The 18,275-nt window shown below is 32.5% G+C and overlaps 1 protein-coding gene and 2 long non-coding RNA genes across 3 annotated transcripts in view; 2 read left to right on the top strand and 1 right to left on the bottom strand.

The window, feature by feature from the left end:
• The window catches only part of LOC143211137 (uncharacterized), a 505,477-nt gene that overhangs the window by 251,260 nt on the left and 235,942 nt on the right, over positions 1–18,275 (bottom strand). The gene's annotated exons all lie outside the window — the stretch shown is intronic.
• LOC143211379 (uncharacterized) lies at positions 10,142–11,308 on the top strand. The gene is made up of 3 exons (XR_013009447.1): positions 10,142–10,379; positions 10,448–10,516; positions 11,127–11,308. It is a non-coding gene; the product is annotated as an uncharacterized LOC143211379 (long non-coding RNA).
• LOC143211381 (uncharacterized) lies at positions 13,029–14,198 on the top strand. The gene is made up of 3 exons (XR_013009449.1): positions 13,029–13,269; positions 13,338–13,406; positions 14,017–14,198. It is a non-coding gene; the product is annotated as an uncharacterized LOC143211381 (long non-coding RNA).

The following is an 18,275-nucleotide window of genomic DNA, read 5'->3' as shown; positions in this document are numbered from 1 at the left end:
TTTGCAACTCTTAAGGAAATTTGGTACACTCAATTTTTGCCTTAATATCTGAATGCTGAACATTTGATGAACAATTTTAACTTAATATCTAAGCATTAAAAAATTGTTGCAATATAATTTTAACTCTATTCAATTCTTGTGTACACTTTTAATCTCTATTAACTTTTACATTGTTTATTTTGTAGTTATTCAGAGTACCCACAAGTATTATTTTCTGACACTTATACAAAATTTATGTAAAATTTAGTAGGAATTAATTAATTACAGATTAATTTCACAATAAGCACATTAAATGTCAGTAAATGTAGTTAGTACATAGGTCTTAATAGCGAAATGAGGTTGCAATGTTCATTTTGATAAAACGACATTTTATTCATGGGTCCTGCCAATGTAATAATACTTTAGATGCATTAACAGTGTAAAAATAGTAATTTTACTTATGACAAAATAGTAATAATATAATAAATATAATATAATAAAATAGTAAGTTAGACTTACTGAGTGCAATTTAAATTTAAAATAGTGGAAAGATTAGAAGACTATGAGTATTAATATTTTCACATATTAAAATTATCAGTGAAAAATATAAATTTATATTTAACTTCTGTGTCTTGCAAATTGATACACACACTTCCTATTTTGCATAAAGATCCGGGAGTCTACTTATAATCATAGTTTGAATCAATAAAAGATCCAAATAATAATTTCTGATTCGTGAAAGTTTACAATAAAATAATTGTTTGTGTTTGAAAAATTGTAGAATCGCGTGTAACATATTATTGAAACACACAGTGAGGTGGTTTATCTTGCACTCGATTTTGACCTCGAAAAATACAGATCACAGGAACAGAGCCACTGAAGCAGAGAAACGAGTTATCCCCTTCGCTTCGAAATAGCCGGAAATAGGATTCGGAATAAATTACGCGCGGTTACTCGAACGATTCCTCGAACCGTATGAACTATGTGATATTTAACCCCTCGGCCGCTTTATCAGAACGGTTTAATCCTGTAAAAAGGGTCGAAGAGCTTGGCACGTTAAATCATTCCACCCACGCCGCTTTATCAAATATGAGTCATTCATTTCGCGGGATTGGAGCAGATATAGAACATCACGATCGAATGAGGCGATTAGCCTATGCAAAACCTGGTTCACCTTTGAACTTAACGTCATTAATATCCAATTGACACTGATCAATTTCATAGAGGCTTTGATTTGTTTCGATACCAAACTGAGTAAGACGTGTCTTGAATTAATTAACGTGCTAACCGGGGGAGACCAGTTCATTCTTCACTCATGCTCGCCTATTACCTTTCAGAAACTTTTCATTTCATTTTATCAAGTAATCAGTTTATAGTAAATATACTTTATAAAAGTAAAATATACATTTCTATTTATCAATAAAAATTATAGGTTGCTTTAAAAGAAACGTGAAATAATAACAAGTATTTTTGTTGGCATTACGTTAAATAGATTTTACATGATTACCTTTTTTCTCTAAAAATGTAAAAGTTACCACATTAAGCCAATTTATTGAAACTCATGTCAAAGTCTTTAGATTGTAATTATTATTTACAAAATATTTATAAAGCCACTTTTAATAAAGAAAAAAAGTTTCTTTATTAATATTACGAGTTTCTTTATTGTCCTAAATCATTAATGCATTTCATATATTCTTTATTCTAGAAATATGATATGATAACGTATTTGTGTGTGATTAGAATGAAGATATTCTTGACGAGGTACAATTTTCATTTATTTTCAGATGATTATTATAACGATTGTTATAAATCATGCACACTGTATGACGGTATTAAGGTTTAACCTCTCCCTGTCGTAATAAATTTCATTAACAGTCGAAATGTTATATGAAATTATATATTTTACTTGCGTCATGCGCACTCGTGATACGTATTCATAAATTAGCATACACCTAACTCTATTATGCCGTCTATCGCCGTTGCAGTTCATTATTGACGTATAATCAATGAACTGGGATGACGTATGCACGTGCGTGTATTATACATACACACACGCACACTTCCGCAAGCATACAGGCAATGAATAACTTACCAATGGGGGCTCTGAAAACTTCTTGAATTATAACTAGGCAGAGATGGTGTTAGTTACTATTAATTAACGATCAATGAATGATTCATTTACTTTTATATTATTAAAGTCTTTATCTTATTATATTATTTAGAAAGCACGACATAAAATTAAACAATTTATAATATAAATAGATACAAGGTTCTAAAAGATAGAAGTTCCTCTTCTGTTAAAATCGTCTGAATAAATTGATAATGATTTTTATCATGAGCGAATAAAAGCAGTAGTGCAGTTATAGTTAAAATTTCTAAACATTTTGTAAAATCGTTCAAATATACGTAGAGTGGATCCGAAAGGTATTTAAATACTAAATTTCTCATTCTCGAGGAATTGTTGGTATTTAAACTATGATAATTCCGTAAAAAGAAAAAAGAAATAGTACAAATACTTTTTGGATCCACTGTATCTTCTAAAATTGTAAGACATATATTATATCTTGTAAAATATTTAAAACAAACACGTACTGTAGATCCAAAAAGTATTTAAATACTAAATTGCCCATTCTCGAGGTATTATTGGTATCTAAACCATGATAATTTCGTAAAAAAAAAAATAGAAATAGTACAAATCCTTTTTGGATCCACTGTATCTTCTAAAATCTAAAATTTTAAAACATACACGTAGTGTAGATCCAAAAAGTATTTAAATACTACATTTCTCATTCTCGAGGAATTGTTGGTATTTAAACTATGATAATTCCGTAAAAAGAAAAAAGAAATAGTACAAATACTTTTTGGATCCACTGTATCTTCTAAAATTGTAAGACATACACGTAGTATAGATCCAAAAAGTATTAAAATACTAAATTTCTCATTCTCGAGGAATTGTTGGTATTTAAACTATGATAATTCCGTAAAAAGAAAAAAGAAATAGTACAAATACTTTTTGGATCCACTGTATCTTCCAAAATTTTAAGACATACACGTAGTGTAGATCCAAAAAGTATTTAAATACTAAATTGCCCATTCTCGAGGTATTATTGGTATCTAAACCATGATAATTTCGTAAAAAAAAAAAAATAGAAATAGTACAAATCCTTTTTGGATCCACTGTATCTTCTAAAATCTAAAATTTTAAAACATACACGTAGTGTAGATCCAAAAAGTATTTAAATACTAAATTTCTCATTCTCGAGGAATTGTTGGTATTTAAACCATGATAATTCCGTAAAAAGAAAAAAGAAATAGTACAAATACTTTTTGGATCCACTGTATCTTGTAAAATTTTTAAAACATACACGTACTGTAGGTCCAAAAAGTATTTAAATACTAAATTTCCCATTCTCGATGAATTGTTGGTATTTAAACTATGATAATTTCGTAAAAAAAATAGTATGAATACTTTTTGGATCCACTGTATCTCCAAGCTCGTTAGGATCCACGGCTGACCAACGTTTGTATGTTACGGAAACACGCAGGTTCCTTAAAAATTCAATCACGCGACCCATCAATATTCATGCTTCACGCCGATAATAAAAATATCTCTTCCTCTCGCATAAGCAGGAATTGTAAGTTCCGGGGGCTATTAAATTTCTCGACGTCGGATAGATCACCGTTTAGCCGGGGCACGGAAGAAACACCGAGTGATTTAATTTGAAAGCGTTCCCGGTTTGAATAGGATTTGAAATTCACGATTTCATCCGGAATCGTTCCAATCGAACGGGTGTCAGTATCGATAATACCAGACGTCGCCGTCCATCTTTCTTCGAACCCGTCTGCGGAGTTACTTCTCTTCCTCTCGCTGTAGCCTGCATGTAACTTCCTTCCTCTGAATTTTCGTTTCTCCTATCATCCTTTTTTCCTCCCCTCCCTCTGCCGTTTTATCCCTGTTCCTCTGTCACATAAAGATTCACATTTCTTCCTGCCTTATTCCATTTCGCCTACCACCTCCTCCCCGCCACCGACGTTTTCTCCAATCACGTCGTCTTCCCTCCGCACTTTTTCTCCCGGTTTGTTGGTGCGTCGCGATAAATTTCTTTCGCTCTTCATTACTTTGTTCGTTTGTCTTTCGGAGGCCCCTTGCGTTCGATTTCTATGACGCGTGCAAGCTTATCATTTCTCACATCACCATACACCCACACTATCAACTTGTACTATCAGTTGTAAACGGTCATCGATAGCGGATCTTTATGCAAAATCAAAATTGTCTGCATTAATTGCTAGATATAGCTAATAATTATTTTTCTCTTTAGTGGGTCCATTAAGTTATTATAAAAGTTATTTAATCTTCCTATTGTTTGGAAGTACACATAAAATCCTCCGTCTAGTTACAACTTTATAAGAAACAATGACGTTTCCAAAATAATTCCTCGTTTAGAGGATAAAATTTCATAATTTGAAAATCTATTTGTCATGTCAATAGACTTCCAATACATTATTTTTCAATACATTGTGATACTTTAGATAATACAATACAAATTATAATTAAAATAAAAATAGACTTCCAAGAAATAATTCTATGTGTCAAATAAGATTCTCGTGCCCGTATTAATATTTTATTAACAATAATTAGATACCTGCTTTGTAATTATAAAAGCTTTTCTACGAAAAGAGTTGTTTCCCAGAGAAGTGAAATCAAAATTAAATCACTATTCACACTTTATCACAAGTTATTATATTATATAAAAGTTCTCTTATAAAAAGAAATGTTTCTCAACGATGCGACGTCAAATGAAAGTTAAATTACAATTCACTGTTTCCATTCGTTCTTGTACGTATTAAATAACACGACGAATTTTTATGTTAGAAGCTTTTGTTTTCATGGTGAGATCTTTCTCTTAGGTCTCATTACACTTGTCTCAACTTTCTAACCACCTTCTTTCTTACTTTCATTCTATTTACTTTCCCCTAACGTGGACATGTTTCATTTTTATTTTCTTTCGTACCTTTTTTTTCAGATGTCTTTGATCCTATCTTTGGAACTGTTTCATTTTGGTTCTCTCTCAAGAACACAGTTCGTTCCTCTGTTTTTTCTTTCTATCGCAGAGTGAGCCATCGTTTCTTTTCCATTTTCTTCCAGCGAGTTCTGTGGCTGGTTCTCTTCTATTTTTCTCAAATTTCTCGGATCTTGTTAACTTTCCACTTTCTTTTAGTACCTACAGCCTTTTCACATTGCAGCAACACATGTCTTCGCCTGGTCCTGGACGAATTGTTCCATCAATAAATTTTCAATTTAGAATATAGTTAATTTATTAAGTAACCTTTCAGTTGAAGAATATCCAGACGAAGCTGCCAGGAAAGTATCTAAATAAAATTATGTATGTATGTGTGATAAGGAGACTGCAGATTTTATGAATTTATGATAAAAATGAGTATGTATAAATTCGAAATCGATGCAAACAACGTTTATGTTACATAAAGATCCGCAGTCTAGTAATAACCTAATAGTTAGACTATAAATTTTATCAATTTTATCATTAAATCGCAGTTTCTCACAATTTTTTTTCATTTTTCATTATCAATAGCATTTTTCATTATTTGCTCATAGCAACCCTAATCGATTTCGATGAAACTTTGTGCATGTACTCATCATGCTTCGATCCAACAAAGGCATATTTTAAATTTTCATTATGAGCACAGATGAAGAGGTTAAAAATATTTTTCTTCGCAATTTTGCAATGGCTTAAGGGTAATAATTCTTCGCAATGGCTTAACTGATTCCCTGAACTCTAAATTAAAGGAAAATTACAAAAAAAATCGATTTTTTGAAAGTCTCAGGGTGGCGTAACCCCTTACAATTTTTATTTTGCCTGAAGATCCGCAGTGTGGTTATTAGTTTTTACAGAGTGTCCACATAATTTTGCCGGCTGCACGTCACCTTGCCCCCACTATTCGTTCCCTTCGAAGCAACTTCCTGTGCTAATACCCCTCGATTCCTCTATGACTGCCCTCTTCGTGTACGAACGCCGAAGTCGAATTTTTATCCGTTTCTTCATCCGCCTTGCTCCCTTTCACCCCTCCCATTTTTCTGTCACGTTAAAATCCTCTCCTCGTTTCCTCCTCTCGCACTGTCCCTCTTCTTGTCTCGTCAAATTTCCTCCTTCACCCCGAAGAGAGGAGAGAGGGAGCTGGGGGGGGGGGTGACGACTGTGCCTCGTTCCCATGTCCCGCTCCTATCATCGAATTCCTCATTCTCTCTCCTTTTCTCCCTGTTCCTATCTTCATCGTGCCCAGAGACGTGTCCCTCGAGGGAGTGCCAGGAAGCGGTGCTATTAGCCGGCGTAACTCTAGCCTCGTCCGTCCAAGGATAATTGCGCGGGCTAATGGTTCCTTTTTTCCTGCTCGCCACGGAACTTCGACTAGGTAAAAAGACGTCTTCCGACCTAGGAATTTAAACGCGCGCCACCGGGGACCGTCGTCGTATCCTTTTCGTTAGGAGTCTTTCCTCCTAGGGACTGGCTTCCTCCTTTGCGTACGATTTCGGAATTCGAAAACAGAGGCCGTGTTTCCGGCGTATCGCGGTTCATTTCCGTTTAATTGGCCGCTGGCCCCGCGACCCGGCAACGCGGAACATCTCCCAACGGTGATCCCGACTCTGCCTCCGGAATAATCTTAACCCTTTGCGCTCAAAGAAGCCTTGCCAGGCAAGTTTGCCTGCTCGAGAATTCACAAAAAACTTGTTCTATTGTTCTATTATTTATACACCTCGCGAGTGTAGGGCTCAAAGTTCCCGGGGTAAGTTGTTCCGATCATTATTTATAAATAGATGGCGGATTTGATGCATTTATGACAGAAACCAGTACGTGTGATTCGAAACATTGAGAACATCAGACGAATTCCTAAATACAATTGTATTATTTCCAATCTACTAAACATATTATGAGAGAAAATAAATGTCTATATAACTCTTCGCATAAAGATCCACTGTCTATTTATAAAGAAGGAGACGAACGCGCGATTCGTTTTTAGTTGATTTTGTTAGAAAAGGGGGAAAAGACACTCTGTCGTCCATTCTTGTGGCGGCCGCGGTAGTGTAGTGTTTTTTTTAACAGAGGCTTAGGTATGTACCAGATAAGTAAATATTATCCTTACTTTTTGGTCCATTTCGACTAATTAATATCGATGTGACTGATTTTTTTATCCTTATCGATCAAATGACACTTAACATGTTGTAATAGGTTTTACTAGTTATTTCATATACCTATAACTAACATACAGTGGCCGAAATTTCTATAAAGTCACTGTGTTTTGTGCTCGTGCGAAATCAATACGGGCCGGTTTATGTACTTCCTTAAGGCCTGATTTACGTTGTATTTTTGTCCAGAAGAATTTAAAAGTTGTTGCATACGTCTTGTTGTTACTGGGAGCTCCAATTCAGCTCGAAATTGTGCTGCATTTTTCCTTTCCTTAGCTGCAGACCCCATTAATATTGAATGTTGTCTCTTTGACTATTTTTTATTACTACCTTTAAGATGATTTTTTCCGTAATTTTCACGTAAATTGATATAATTATTAATCACAGTATATGACCGATTAGTTTTCTTAGCAATTGCGCGATTAGAGCAGCCCATATCTTTATAAGCATCGATTGATGCTTTTTCTTCACTTGTTAGTACTTTTCCTCTCGGCATTCTCAATACACGTGAATCAATTTATAAAAAACAGGATTTCTGTGAGTTCTAAAACTAATACTTTTAGAATATATATATTCGCAGTTTTCCATAGTTCTCTGCTCAGAATACAGAGAAACACTAAGTGACTTTATAGAAACTTCGCTCTTGTGTTCTGCACCACACAGAAAAAAATCAAAACAAACGTAAATAGTAAACATAGCGGTCTAGAGTACGCAGTCCCTCTATCCGAGTGTCTACAAGGCACAAGACCAGATACGATAAATCAACAAAAATGGTGATATTTTTAAAATATCTATGAAAAAGAAGATGACTTTATAGAAATTTCGGCCACTGTATTGTTGTCCAGATGTGTCAATTGAGGCAAGTTGTTCCTGTGACTTGTGACGCCAATGTTTTAGTTTTAAAAAAAGTAGTACATAATTATAAATTATTCTAAATTATTGTCAACAATAATTTAAGGCGATACAAGGGTAAACTTTACTTTTCCGGACTAAAAATTTGCGCCTTTCTCCTATAAATTATGATGTATTTGGTATGTAATCCAGTAGATTTATACCCGGGGCGGCTGCAGATCGAAGTTTCGATCCTGTAGGACCAATGGTTCAGGAGTTATGCTTGCTTAAAGTTGAGAAATCTCTAGTGTTTTTGACAGGTAAGCTCGCCGCTATATTGGTTTGTACAGCACGTGCAGCACGGGCACACGTTAATGCTGATAATATAGAGCGATTGAATTTTGGATGACATGGCCACGATGTTGCGACTTAACTGGTTTGGGTTTGGTCTGGGTTAGATGTGGATTAGGTTTTTATAAATATTTTCCACGATATTCCTTCTCCAACATTTCCTGAGATATTTTCCCTATGTTAACGATATTACTGTGTGCCCGTGCTGCCATCAAGCGGTTCTATTCGGTAAGCGGCTCGCGATCGTGACTACAAACCAGAGATGGGCAGTATCTAAATACAAAATTATTCAAATACGTTCTAGATACAAATAACCTGTATCTTTCGCCTTGTATTCGAAGTCGATTGCAGCGCCACAATGTATCTGTAACTTCATCTGTCGAGCGCTGCGGTTTGGAGAGTTTATTCATCTGTCTCTCCGACGATTTTCTGGTTATCTTCGACTTGTATTTGAGAGTCGAATACAGCGCCACGATGTATCTTACGGTTGTATCTGTCGTTAACTTGCTTGCAGAGTTATCCGTCAGATTTTATTTGAAGAAATAGATTCGTAATCATATGGATTATTTGAATCCCCAGATGTCGCGCGAGATTTATCCGTCATCTTGTATTCGTTATTTGAAGCTGGATTTAGCCAGACGATTTATTTGACGCTTGTATTTGTGACGAGCAGAGATGGGCAGTATCTAAATACAAAATTATTCAAATACGTTCTAGATACAAATAACCTGTATCTTTCGCCTTGTATTCGAAGTCGATTGCAGCGCCACAATGTATCTGTAACTTCATCTGTCGAGCGCTGCGGTTTGGAGAGTTTATTCATCTGTCTCTCCGACGATTTTCTGGTTATCTTCGACTTGTATTTGAGAGTCGAATACAGCGCCACGATGTATCTTACGGTTGTATCTGTCGTTAACTTGCTTGCAGAGTTATCCGTCAGATTTTATTTGAAGAAATAGATTCGTAATCATATGGATTATTTGAATCCCCAGATGTCGCGCGAGATTTATCCGTCATCTTGTATTCGTTATTTGAAGCTGGATTTAGCCAGACGATTTATTTGACGCTTGTATTTGTGACGAGTAACTGGAAGAGATGAAAATCACATGTATCTTTATTTGATATCTTTATTTGATTTCAAATACACTGAGATCTTGATTCGACATTGCCACGTCGTAATACATATGTAATGTAATACGAGGAACGTATTTACATTTACAGTGACTTTCATTATTATTCCATATTCGGATACTCTAATAAGGACTATAACAATTGTTTAAACAAATACATTTGTATTATTTAAACGATTGGTTAAACAAACAATTTTTATTATTTAAACACATGTTTAAACAAATAGAGTTTCATTATTTGGACGATTGTTTAAACAAGTACATTTGTATTATTTAAACGATTGTTTAATCAAACAAATTTTTATTATTGAAACACATGTTTAAACAAATAGAGTTTCATTATTTGGACGATTGTTTAAACAAGTACATTTGTATTATTTAAACGATTGTTTGATCAAACAAATTTTTATTATTTAAACACATGTTTAAACAAATAGATTTTCATTATTTGGACGATTGTTTAAACAAATACATTTTATTATTTAAACAGATGTTTAAACAAATAACTGTTTATTATTTAAGCAATTGTTTAAACAAATAAATTTTTATTAAAAAAATATATATAAATATTTATATTTTTTTATTTTGTACATACTTATATATATATATATATATATATATGTAGATATATATATATATTTATAACAATATATTAATTTATGTATATATCGGGGACCGTACAAATAAGCTTACGCGACAGGTGAGCGACCGTCGCGTTGCATCGCCGTGGGTTTACGTCAGTTTACGTGTAGTGAAGTTAGTTTAGCACATGCTTGTGCACGTGTTTGTAATAGAGTATTCCAATTAATAAAAAGCGTGTGTAAGTGATTCAGTAACTTCAGCCACCTGTCACGCGATTGTGTTGGTGAAATTTGTCACTGTCACAGGTAAGTTTTTATTTTATTGATATGATATATAATTTCCATTATTTGTAACAATATGTTGACATTTTCAGGTAACCTGTCAATTCCTGATTTCCGATGACTTGGTATTGTGTTGGTGAAACTTGTCACTGTCATTTCAGGTAAGTTTTTATTTTATATTTATTTTCTCAGACATTGAAACATTGCTGACAAAAGGAAAATTAAAAAATATTATTAGGTTGGAGAGAAAATTCTAGCGTATTTTAACTTTAACACTAATCCTACCAACAGCGGTCAAGATGACCAGTTCCAGATTTTTTATTTTACAATTAGAAAGTTAATAATACTGATTTCATAAGAAACAATTGTATAGATATCTGTAGTAGTGCACATTTTACAATAGGAGCCATACAAAGTCTAAATAAAATCAATCTTATCATTTTTATAAGGGAACATGTGTGTACCAGTTACTTTTGAGGCTCGGTAGGTTTAGCGTTAAAGAAAACATTTGATTCAATTTATAAAAATACATGTTTAATATTATTCAATTATATAATTTTCATTATTTGTTACAATATGTTGTCATTTCTCAGATAACCTGTCAATTCCTGTTTTCCCATGACTCGCTAGTTAACATGTGTTTTGATTTACAAGCAAAATTACCTGTTTATTTAAAATACGACATAGCTTTCCCTCCAACCTAATATATTCATGCTAAAAATCTTCCCGTTTATTGGACAATGCTTTTCACCAAGAAATTCTAATTTTTAGATGCAGCGAAGATATCCAAAACATCAGTTCATCAGAAAGAAAATAGTATTTCCATACAGATGTGACTTACATTAGCGGAGGACCATGGAAAAAACAAAACAGTTTCAAATTATTAACACAAATAAGTAGAAATGATTTATACACCCTGCACAAATTATAATAAAAACATATCATTAATAACATATTATTCCTTTCTTTTAACAACTCCTTGCGTTATTTATTAAATTATTAATAATTTAGTATAAATTGTATAAATTTATGCACAAATGTAAAATTTATGTATTCAAACGAATAAAAATTATTAATAAAAATAAATAGAGATAATTTATACACCCTGCAAAAATTATAATAGAATCTACAATTATCGTGTTATTTAACGAGCAAAAATTGTTTTAAAAATTACTGACAAATATAAACTGAATTACTTTATTAATAAAATATTATTTCTTTCTTTTACCAATTCCTTCCCTTACTTATGACTTGTATGTATTTAGTTAAATGCATCTATATGGTGTGAGGTACAAAATTAAATATTGACAATACTTCACAACTTTTACAATATTTCGTACATAACCGTGGTAACGTTTAACCTTCAAAAATAAGAAATTTTAGGAGCCTACAAGCTCCCCTTGTTCTATGAGCTCCACAGTTTTTAAACCGATCATTTGTACATTTAGTGTTACGATTTGGCAACGTCGCATCAAGATGTATTTGAAATCAAATACAAATTACGATTAAAGATACATGTGATTTCATCTCTGAGAAATACTCGTCACGAATAAAAAAATTGAATAAAGTATCTTGCTACGTCGAGCTTCAAATACATCTGAAGGTTAAGATGAAATCGTCCCATTGAAATCTCACAGATACATTTCCAATAGCCAAAATCTGACGGATACAACCGCAAGATACACGGTGGCGCTGCTTCGACTCTCAAATAACTGTGAAAGATACACTGAAAATTCTCACGCTGTATCTTACGGATAGTGCCTCTTGAATAACTTCTCGCCGCTAGGGGCGTTGAATACGCATACGCAGTTACTTCGAGCTCAGATAACCTACAGATGTCAAATGAAATTTTTTGGAGAGTATCTTACAGATACACTGTGTCGAATATGTATTTCAGGAAAATAACTACAGATAAAAGATAACTTTCATTTATCTTTTATTTGAAAATTTTAGATACATTTTTGCCCATCTCTGGTGACGAGTAACTGGAAGAGATGAAAATCACATGTATCTTTATTTGATATCTTTATTTGATTTCAAATACACTGAGATCTTGATTCGACATTGCCACGTCGTAATACATATGTAATGTAATACGAGGAACGTATTTACATTTACAGTGACTTTCATTATTATTCCATATTCGGATACTCTAATAAGGACTATAACAATTGTTTAAACAAATACATTTGTATTATTTAAACGATTGGTTAAACAAACAATTTTTATTATTTAAACACATGTTTAAACAAATAGAGTTTCATTATTTGGACGATTGTTTAAACAAGTACATTTGTATTATTTAAACGATTGTTTAATCAAACAAATTTTTATTATTGAAACACATGTTTAAACAAATAGAGTTTCATTATTTGGACGATTGTTTAAACAAGTACATTTGTATTATTTAAACGATTGTTTGATCAAACAAATTTTTATTATTTAAACACATGTTTAAACAAATAGATTTTCATTATTTGGACGATTGTTTAAACAAATACATTTTATTATTTAAACAGATGTTTAAACAAATAACTGTTTATTATTTAAGCAATTGTTTAAACAAATAAATTTTTATTAAAAAAATATATATAAATATTTATATTTTTTTATTTTGTACATACTTATATATATATATATATATATATGTAGATATATATATATATTTATAACAATATATTAATTTATGTATATATCGGGGACCGTACAAATAAGCTTACGCGACAGGTGAGCGACCGTCGCGTTGCATCGCCGTGGGTTTACGTCAGTTTACGTGTAGTGAAGTTAGTTTAGCACATGCTTGTGCACGTGTTTGTAATAGAGTATTCCAATTAATAAAAAGCGTGTGTAAGTGATTCAGTAACTTCAGCCACCTGTCACGCGATTGTGTTGGTGAAATTTGTCACTGTCACAGGTAAGTTTTTATTTTATTGATATGATATATAATTTCCATTATTTGTAACAATATGTTGACATTTTCAGGTAACCTGTCAATTCCTGATTTCCGATGACTTGGTATTGTGTTGGTGAAACTTGTCACTGTCATTTCAGGTAAGTTTTTATTTTATATTTATTTTCTCAGACATTGAAACATTGCTGACAAAAGGAAAATTAAAAAATATTATTAGGTTGGAGAGAAAATTCTAGCGTATTTTAACTTTAACACTAATCCTACCAACAGCGGTCAAGATGACCAGTTCCAGATTTTTTATTTTACAATTAGAAAGTTAATAATACTGATTTCATAAGAAACAATTGTATAGATATCTGTAGTAGTGCACATTTTACAATAGGAGCCATACAAAGTCTAAATAAAATCAATCTTATCATTTTTATAAGGGAACATGTGTGTACCAGTTACTTTTGAGGCTCGGTAGGTTTAGCGTTAAAGAAAACATTTGATTCAATTTATAAAAATACATGTTTAATATTATTCAATTATATAATTTTCATTATTTGTTACAATATGTTGTCATTTCTCAGATAACCTGTCAATTCCTGTTTTCCCATGACTCGCTAGTTAACATGTGTTTTGATTTACAAGCAAAATTACCTGTTTATTTAAAATACGACATAGCTTTCCCTCCAACCTAATATATTCATGCTAAAAATCTTCCCGTTTATTGGACAATGCTTTTCACCAAGAAATTCTAATTTTTAGATGCAGCGAAGATATCCAAAACATCAGTTCATCAGAAAGAAAATAGTATTTCCATACAGATGTGACTTACATTAGCGGAGGACCATGGAAAAAACAAAACAGTTTCAAATTATTAACACAAATAAGTAGAAATGATTTATACACCCTGCACAAATTATAATAAAAACATATCATTAATAACATATTATTCCTTTCTTTTAACAACTCCTTGCGTTATTTATTAAATTATTAATAATTTAGTATAAATTGTATAAATTTATGCACAAATGTAAAATTTATGTATTCAAACGAATAAAAATTATTAATAAAAATAAATAGAGATAATTTATACACCCTGCAAAAATTATAATAGAATCTACAATTATCGTGTTATTTAACGAGCAAAAATTGTTTTAAAAATTACTGACAAATATAAACTGAATTACTTTATTAATAAAATATTATTTCTTTCTTTTACCAATTCCTTCCCTTACTTATGACTTGTATGTATTTAGTTAAATGCATCTATATGGTGTGAGGTACAAAATTAAATATTGACAATACTTCACAACTTTTACAATATTTCGTACATAACCGTGGTAACGTTTAACCTTCAAAAATAAGAAATTTTAGGAGCCTACAAGCTCCCCTTGTTCTATGAGCTCCACAGTTTTTAAACCGATCATTTGTACATTTAGTGTTACGATTTGGCAACGTCGCATCAAGATGTATTTGAAATCAAATACAAATTACGATTAAAGATACATGTGATTTCATCTCTGAGAAATACTCGTCACGAATAAAAAAATTGAATAAAGTATCTTGCTACGTCGAGCTTCAAATACATCTGAAGGTTAAGATGAAATCGTCCCATTGAAATCTCACAGATACATTTCCAATAGCCAAAATCTGACGGATACAACCGCAAGATACACGGTGGCGCTGCTTCGACTCTCAAATAACTGTGAAAGATACACTGAAAATTCTCACGCTGTATCTTACGGATAGTGCCTCTTGAATAACTTCTCGCCGCTAGGGGCGTTGAATACGCATACGCAGTTACTTCGAGCTCAGATAACCTACAGATGTCAAATGAAATTTTTTGGAGAGTATCTTACAGATACACTGTGTCGAATATGTATTTCAGGAAAATAACTACAGATAAAAGATAACTTTCATTTATCTTTTATTTGAAAATTTTAGATACATTTTTGCCCATCTCTGCTACAAACCAATATGGCGGCGCCCTTACCTGTCAAAAACACTGAAAAATCCACAACTTTAAGCAAGCACAAGTCCTGAACCCTTGATCCTACAGAATCGTACCTTCGACCTGCAACCGCCCGCCTCAGGTACAAATCTACTGGATTACATACCAAATATTGGGTTGGCAAATAAGTTCGTTCGGTTTTTGTGATTTATTCCAATGTAAAAAACCGAACGAACTTATTTTCCAACCCAATACATCATAATTTATAGGAGAAGAGCACAAATTTTGAGTCCGGTAAAGTAAAATTTTCCCCAATATAATATATGTGTGTTAATATTCGGAATGTATGTACTATGTACCTCCTATTGAATGGCGTAGGCATTTTCCGATAGTGTAAAGTGTAATTAATAACATTTTATAGCAGTTGTGTCGTCTACAACGATCTCCTAAAACAGTTTTAGAATGTATTGATAAAGTGATTATTATTATAAATGTATTTCTATACAAACGATTACTTTACATCGAACGACGCAGGTGGTAAATTTTCAGATTACGGTGCACCGTAATTTGTCACGGGATTACCGTGGATCGAACGGCGCGGCGCAGATTTTTCTAAATTCTGATGCAATGTGATCCTCGCGGTCCACTATGTAGTTTCATATTGAGTAATTACCCGGACGGGGGGCGGCGCGTGTAAATAATTAATTCAGCCCCGTTATCGCGAATGAACTTTAATTAAAATGAAATGCAACGAACGTCGGACGTACCGGGCAAAACGGCGTTATGGAAAGTCGATCCCCGGCCGTTATCGTTTTCACCGAAAACACTTGGCAAATAATTATCCATTTTTGTAGTTACGAGCGCAAAATACGATTCCCGGGATGCGTGATAAAATTTAAATTGGACGCTTACGCCTTTCGCGTGCACGTGCAATTTCAATTATTAATGAGCGACTGTTCGTTTTTGCGGATGCGCGGCGTGCAACTCGGACAACCAAAAATTCGCTTGTATCTTCACTGAAGAGATCCTGTTACTATGAAAATTGCTTCGAAAATATTGATGGCTTTTAATGCGATTGTCCTTAATTAAAATGGAAGTAGAGTAAGCAATAGATAATGAAATAAAAATTTTCTGCATTAATTGTGAGAAGCAAATAAAAATTTATTTCTTTACTAATTTGAATAAACTAGGAGTGATTACTACTGGTGATAATATAACGTTGAGAAATCAAAAATTAAAAATAGTTAATTCATACTTGAGAATACGAGTTATTTAGTTAGAATTAATTTAATTAATTTAGTGAGTTAACACGTGTACTAACAATGATTACTCTTTCAACCTAGAGTTACCAGATTAAGACTTGTATCCACACTCTACCTTCCCCTTCCACGACGCTACTCCCCACGCTTCCGCCCAGTCACGTGACGCGTAACTTCCTCCCCTCAATCCGGGCTGCCTCCCCACTCTGTTCCAACCTCTCGCATAAGCTCTTTTATATTTTAATAAAATTTGAACATGTATACTAAAGTGTATCGCAACAAAAATTAATTTTTAAACTTGTTTATACAAGATTGTGGTTTTTAAATAATGATTTTGCTTCAAAATTGAGCAATTACTAACACTATTAATTTTAATAGGAAACTGTGAGCTGTAAATCATAGATTTTTGAAAACTATGAAACACTCGAAGGTATTGTGTTAATAATTAATTACTTAAACGTTGTTAAATAAAGTAAGTGTATTTCTGCCTAACCGACAATTTAATTTATTAAATATTTAGCAGCTCGTTATAACCGCTAGTAATTAAAGAACTGTTTCCATGCAAGCTGATATAAAAATGGAGAAAGAAGTACTAAAAACATGAATATTTCAGAACATAAAAATTTCCCGTTCCGCTTTTTGAAGCGCGGAGAGATGTAAAAAGATAATTAGAGCGTTGCGAAGAATGTTTTTTGGACGCCATTGTTCTCTTGCCTATTATTCATTGTTAATATCAACGGAAATGTAATTATTTTTAAACGAAATTGTTCGAGGCACAATGGAAATATAATATACAACGAAAGGATTTTATTTTCGATTTTGTTCCATAAGAGATATTCGATCGGGAAATGCCTGGAAATTTAATTGGAAAATATCTAAACGCGTATCTCTCGCGGAGATGCGACAGTTTGTGTCGGGCAGTTCTTTGAAAATGATATTTGCAGTGGAGAGGCATTTCTCTTTCAATTCCTATCAGAACGAAAAAAGTAAAACGTCTCTCGAAAGTGAACGATGAAACTAATATTTGTTGCGAACAATTTTGAAACTTCCAATTTCCCGAATAGTATCAGTTTCATTGACAAATATGACGTTTCGCACAAATAATGGAAATCTTTTCCTAAACGATCAGTTTTTACCATAGTGATAATTGTTTTATCAGTTGGTTTTGTCAGATTGGTTTATTAGTTGCAGTGTACATTTTCTGGACATGGGATTATGGTTTTTTTTGAAATAACAGAAATATATGTTTTTACTATCTACTTCTTGTCTAGTCTAATTTTATTTCCAATCACAATTTCAATTAAACTTTGTGGATATCTTTACAAAAAACATGTTATAAATTTTCGTTGTAGACTCGCATAAAAAATAGTTAATTTCTAATAGCAATTTTGAAAATACGTTTCGACACATTGGTTCATTTCAGAAAAATTGTTTTAACAAATTTTCTAGCAAATTATTTCTTCTAACATCACAGTAAAAAATGTTTTGACACCTTATCTGGCTTATCTAATGAATTAATTCTTCTAACATGTCAGAAAGCATGTCTCGACACACTGTCTGATAAATTAATTTCTCTAACATGTCAGAAAAAATGTTTTAATATATTGTCTAATAAATTCATTTTTCTAACATTGTCAGGAAAAATGTTTTGATATATTGCCCAATAAATTAACTGTTCTAACATGTCAGAAAAAATGTTTTGGCACATTGTCTATTAAATTAATTTCTCTAACATGTCAGAAAAAATGTTTTAATATATTGTCTGATAAATTTATTTTTCTAATATTGTCAGGAAAAATGTTTTGACACAT

The sequence above is a fragment of the Lasioglossum baleicum genome, chromosome 8 (genome assembly GCF_051020765.1).
Source record: "Lasioglossum baleicum chromosome 8, iyLasBale1, whole genome shotgun sequence".
NCBI lineage: Eukaryota > Metazoa > Arthropoda > Insecta > Hymenoptera > Halictidae > Lasioglossum > Lasioglossum baleicum.
Note: the sequence above shows the minus strand (reverse complement) of the source record. Positions and strands in the feature narration are given on the sequence as shown.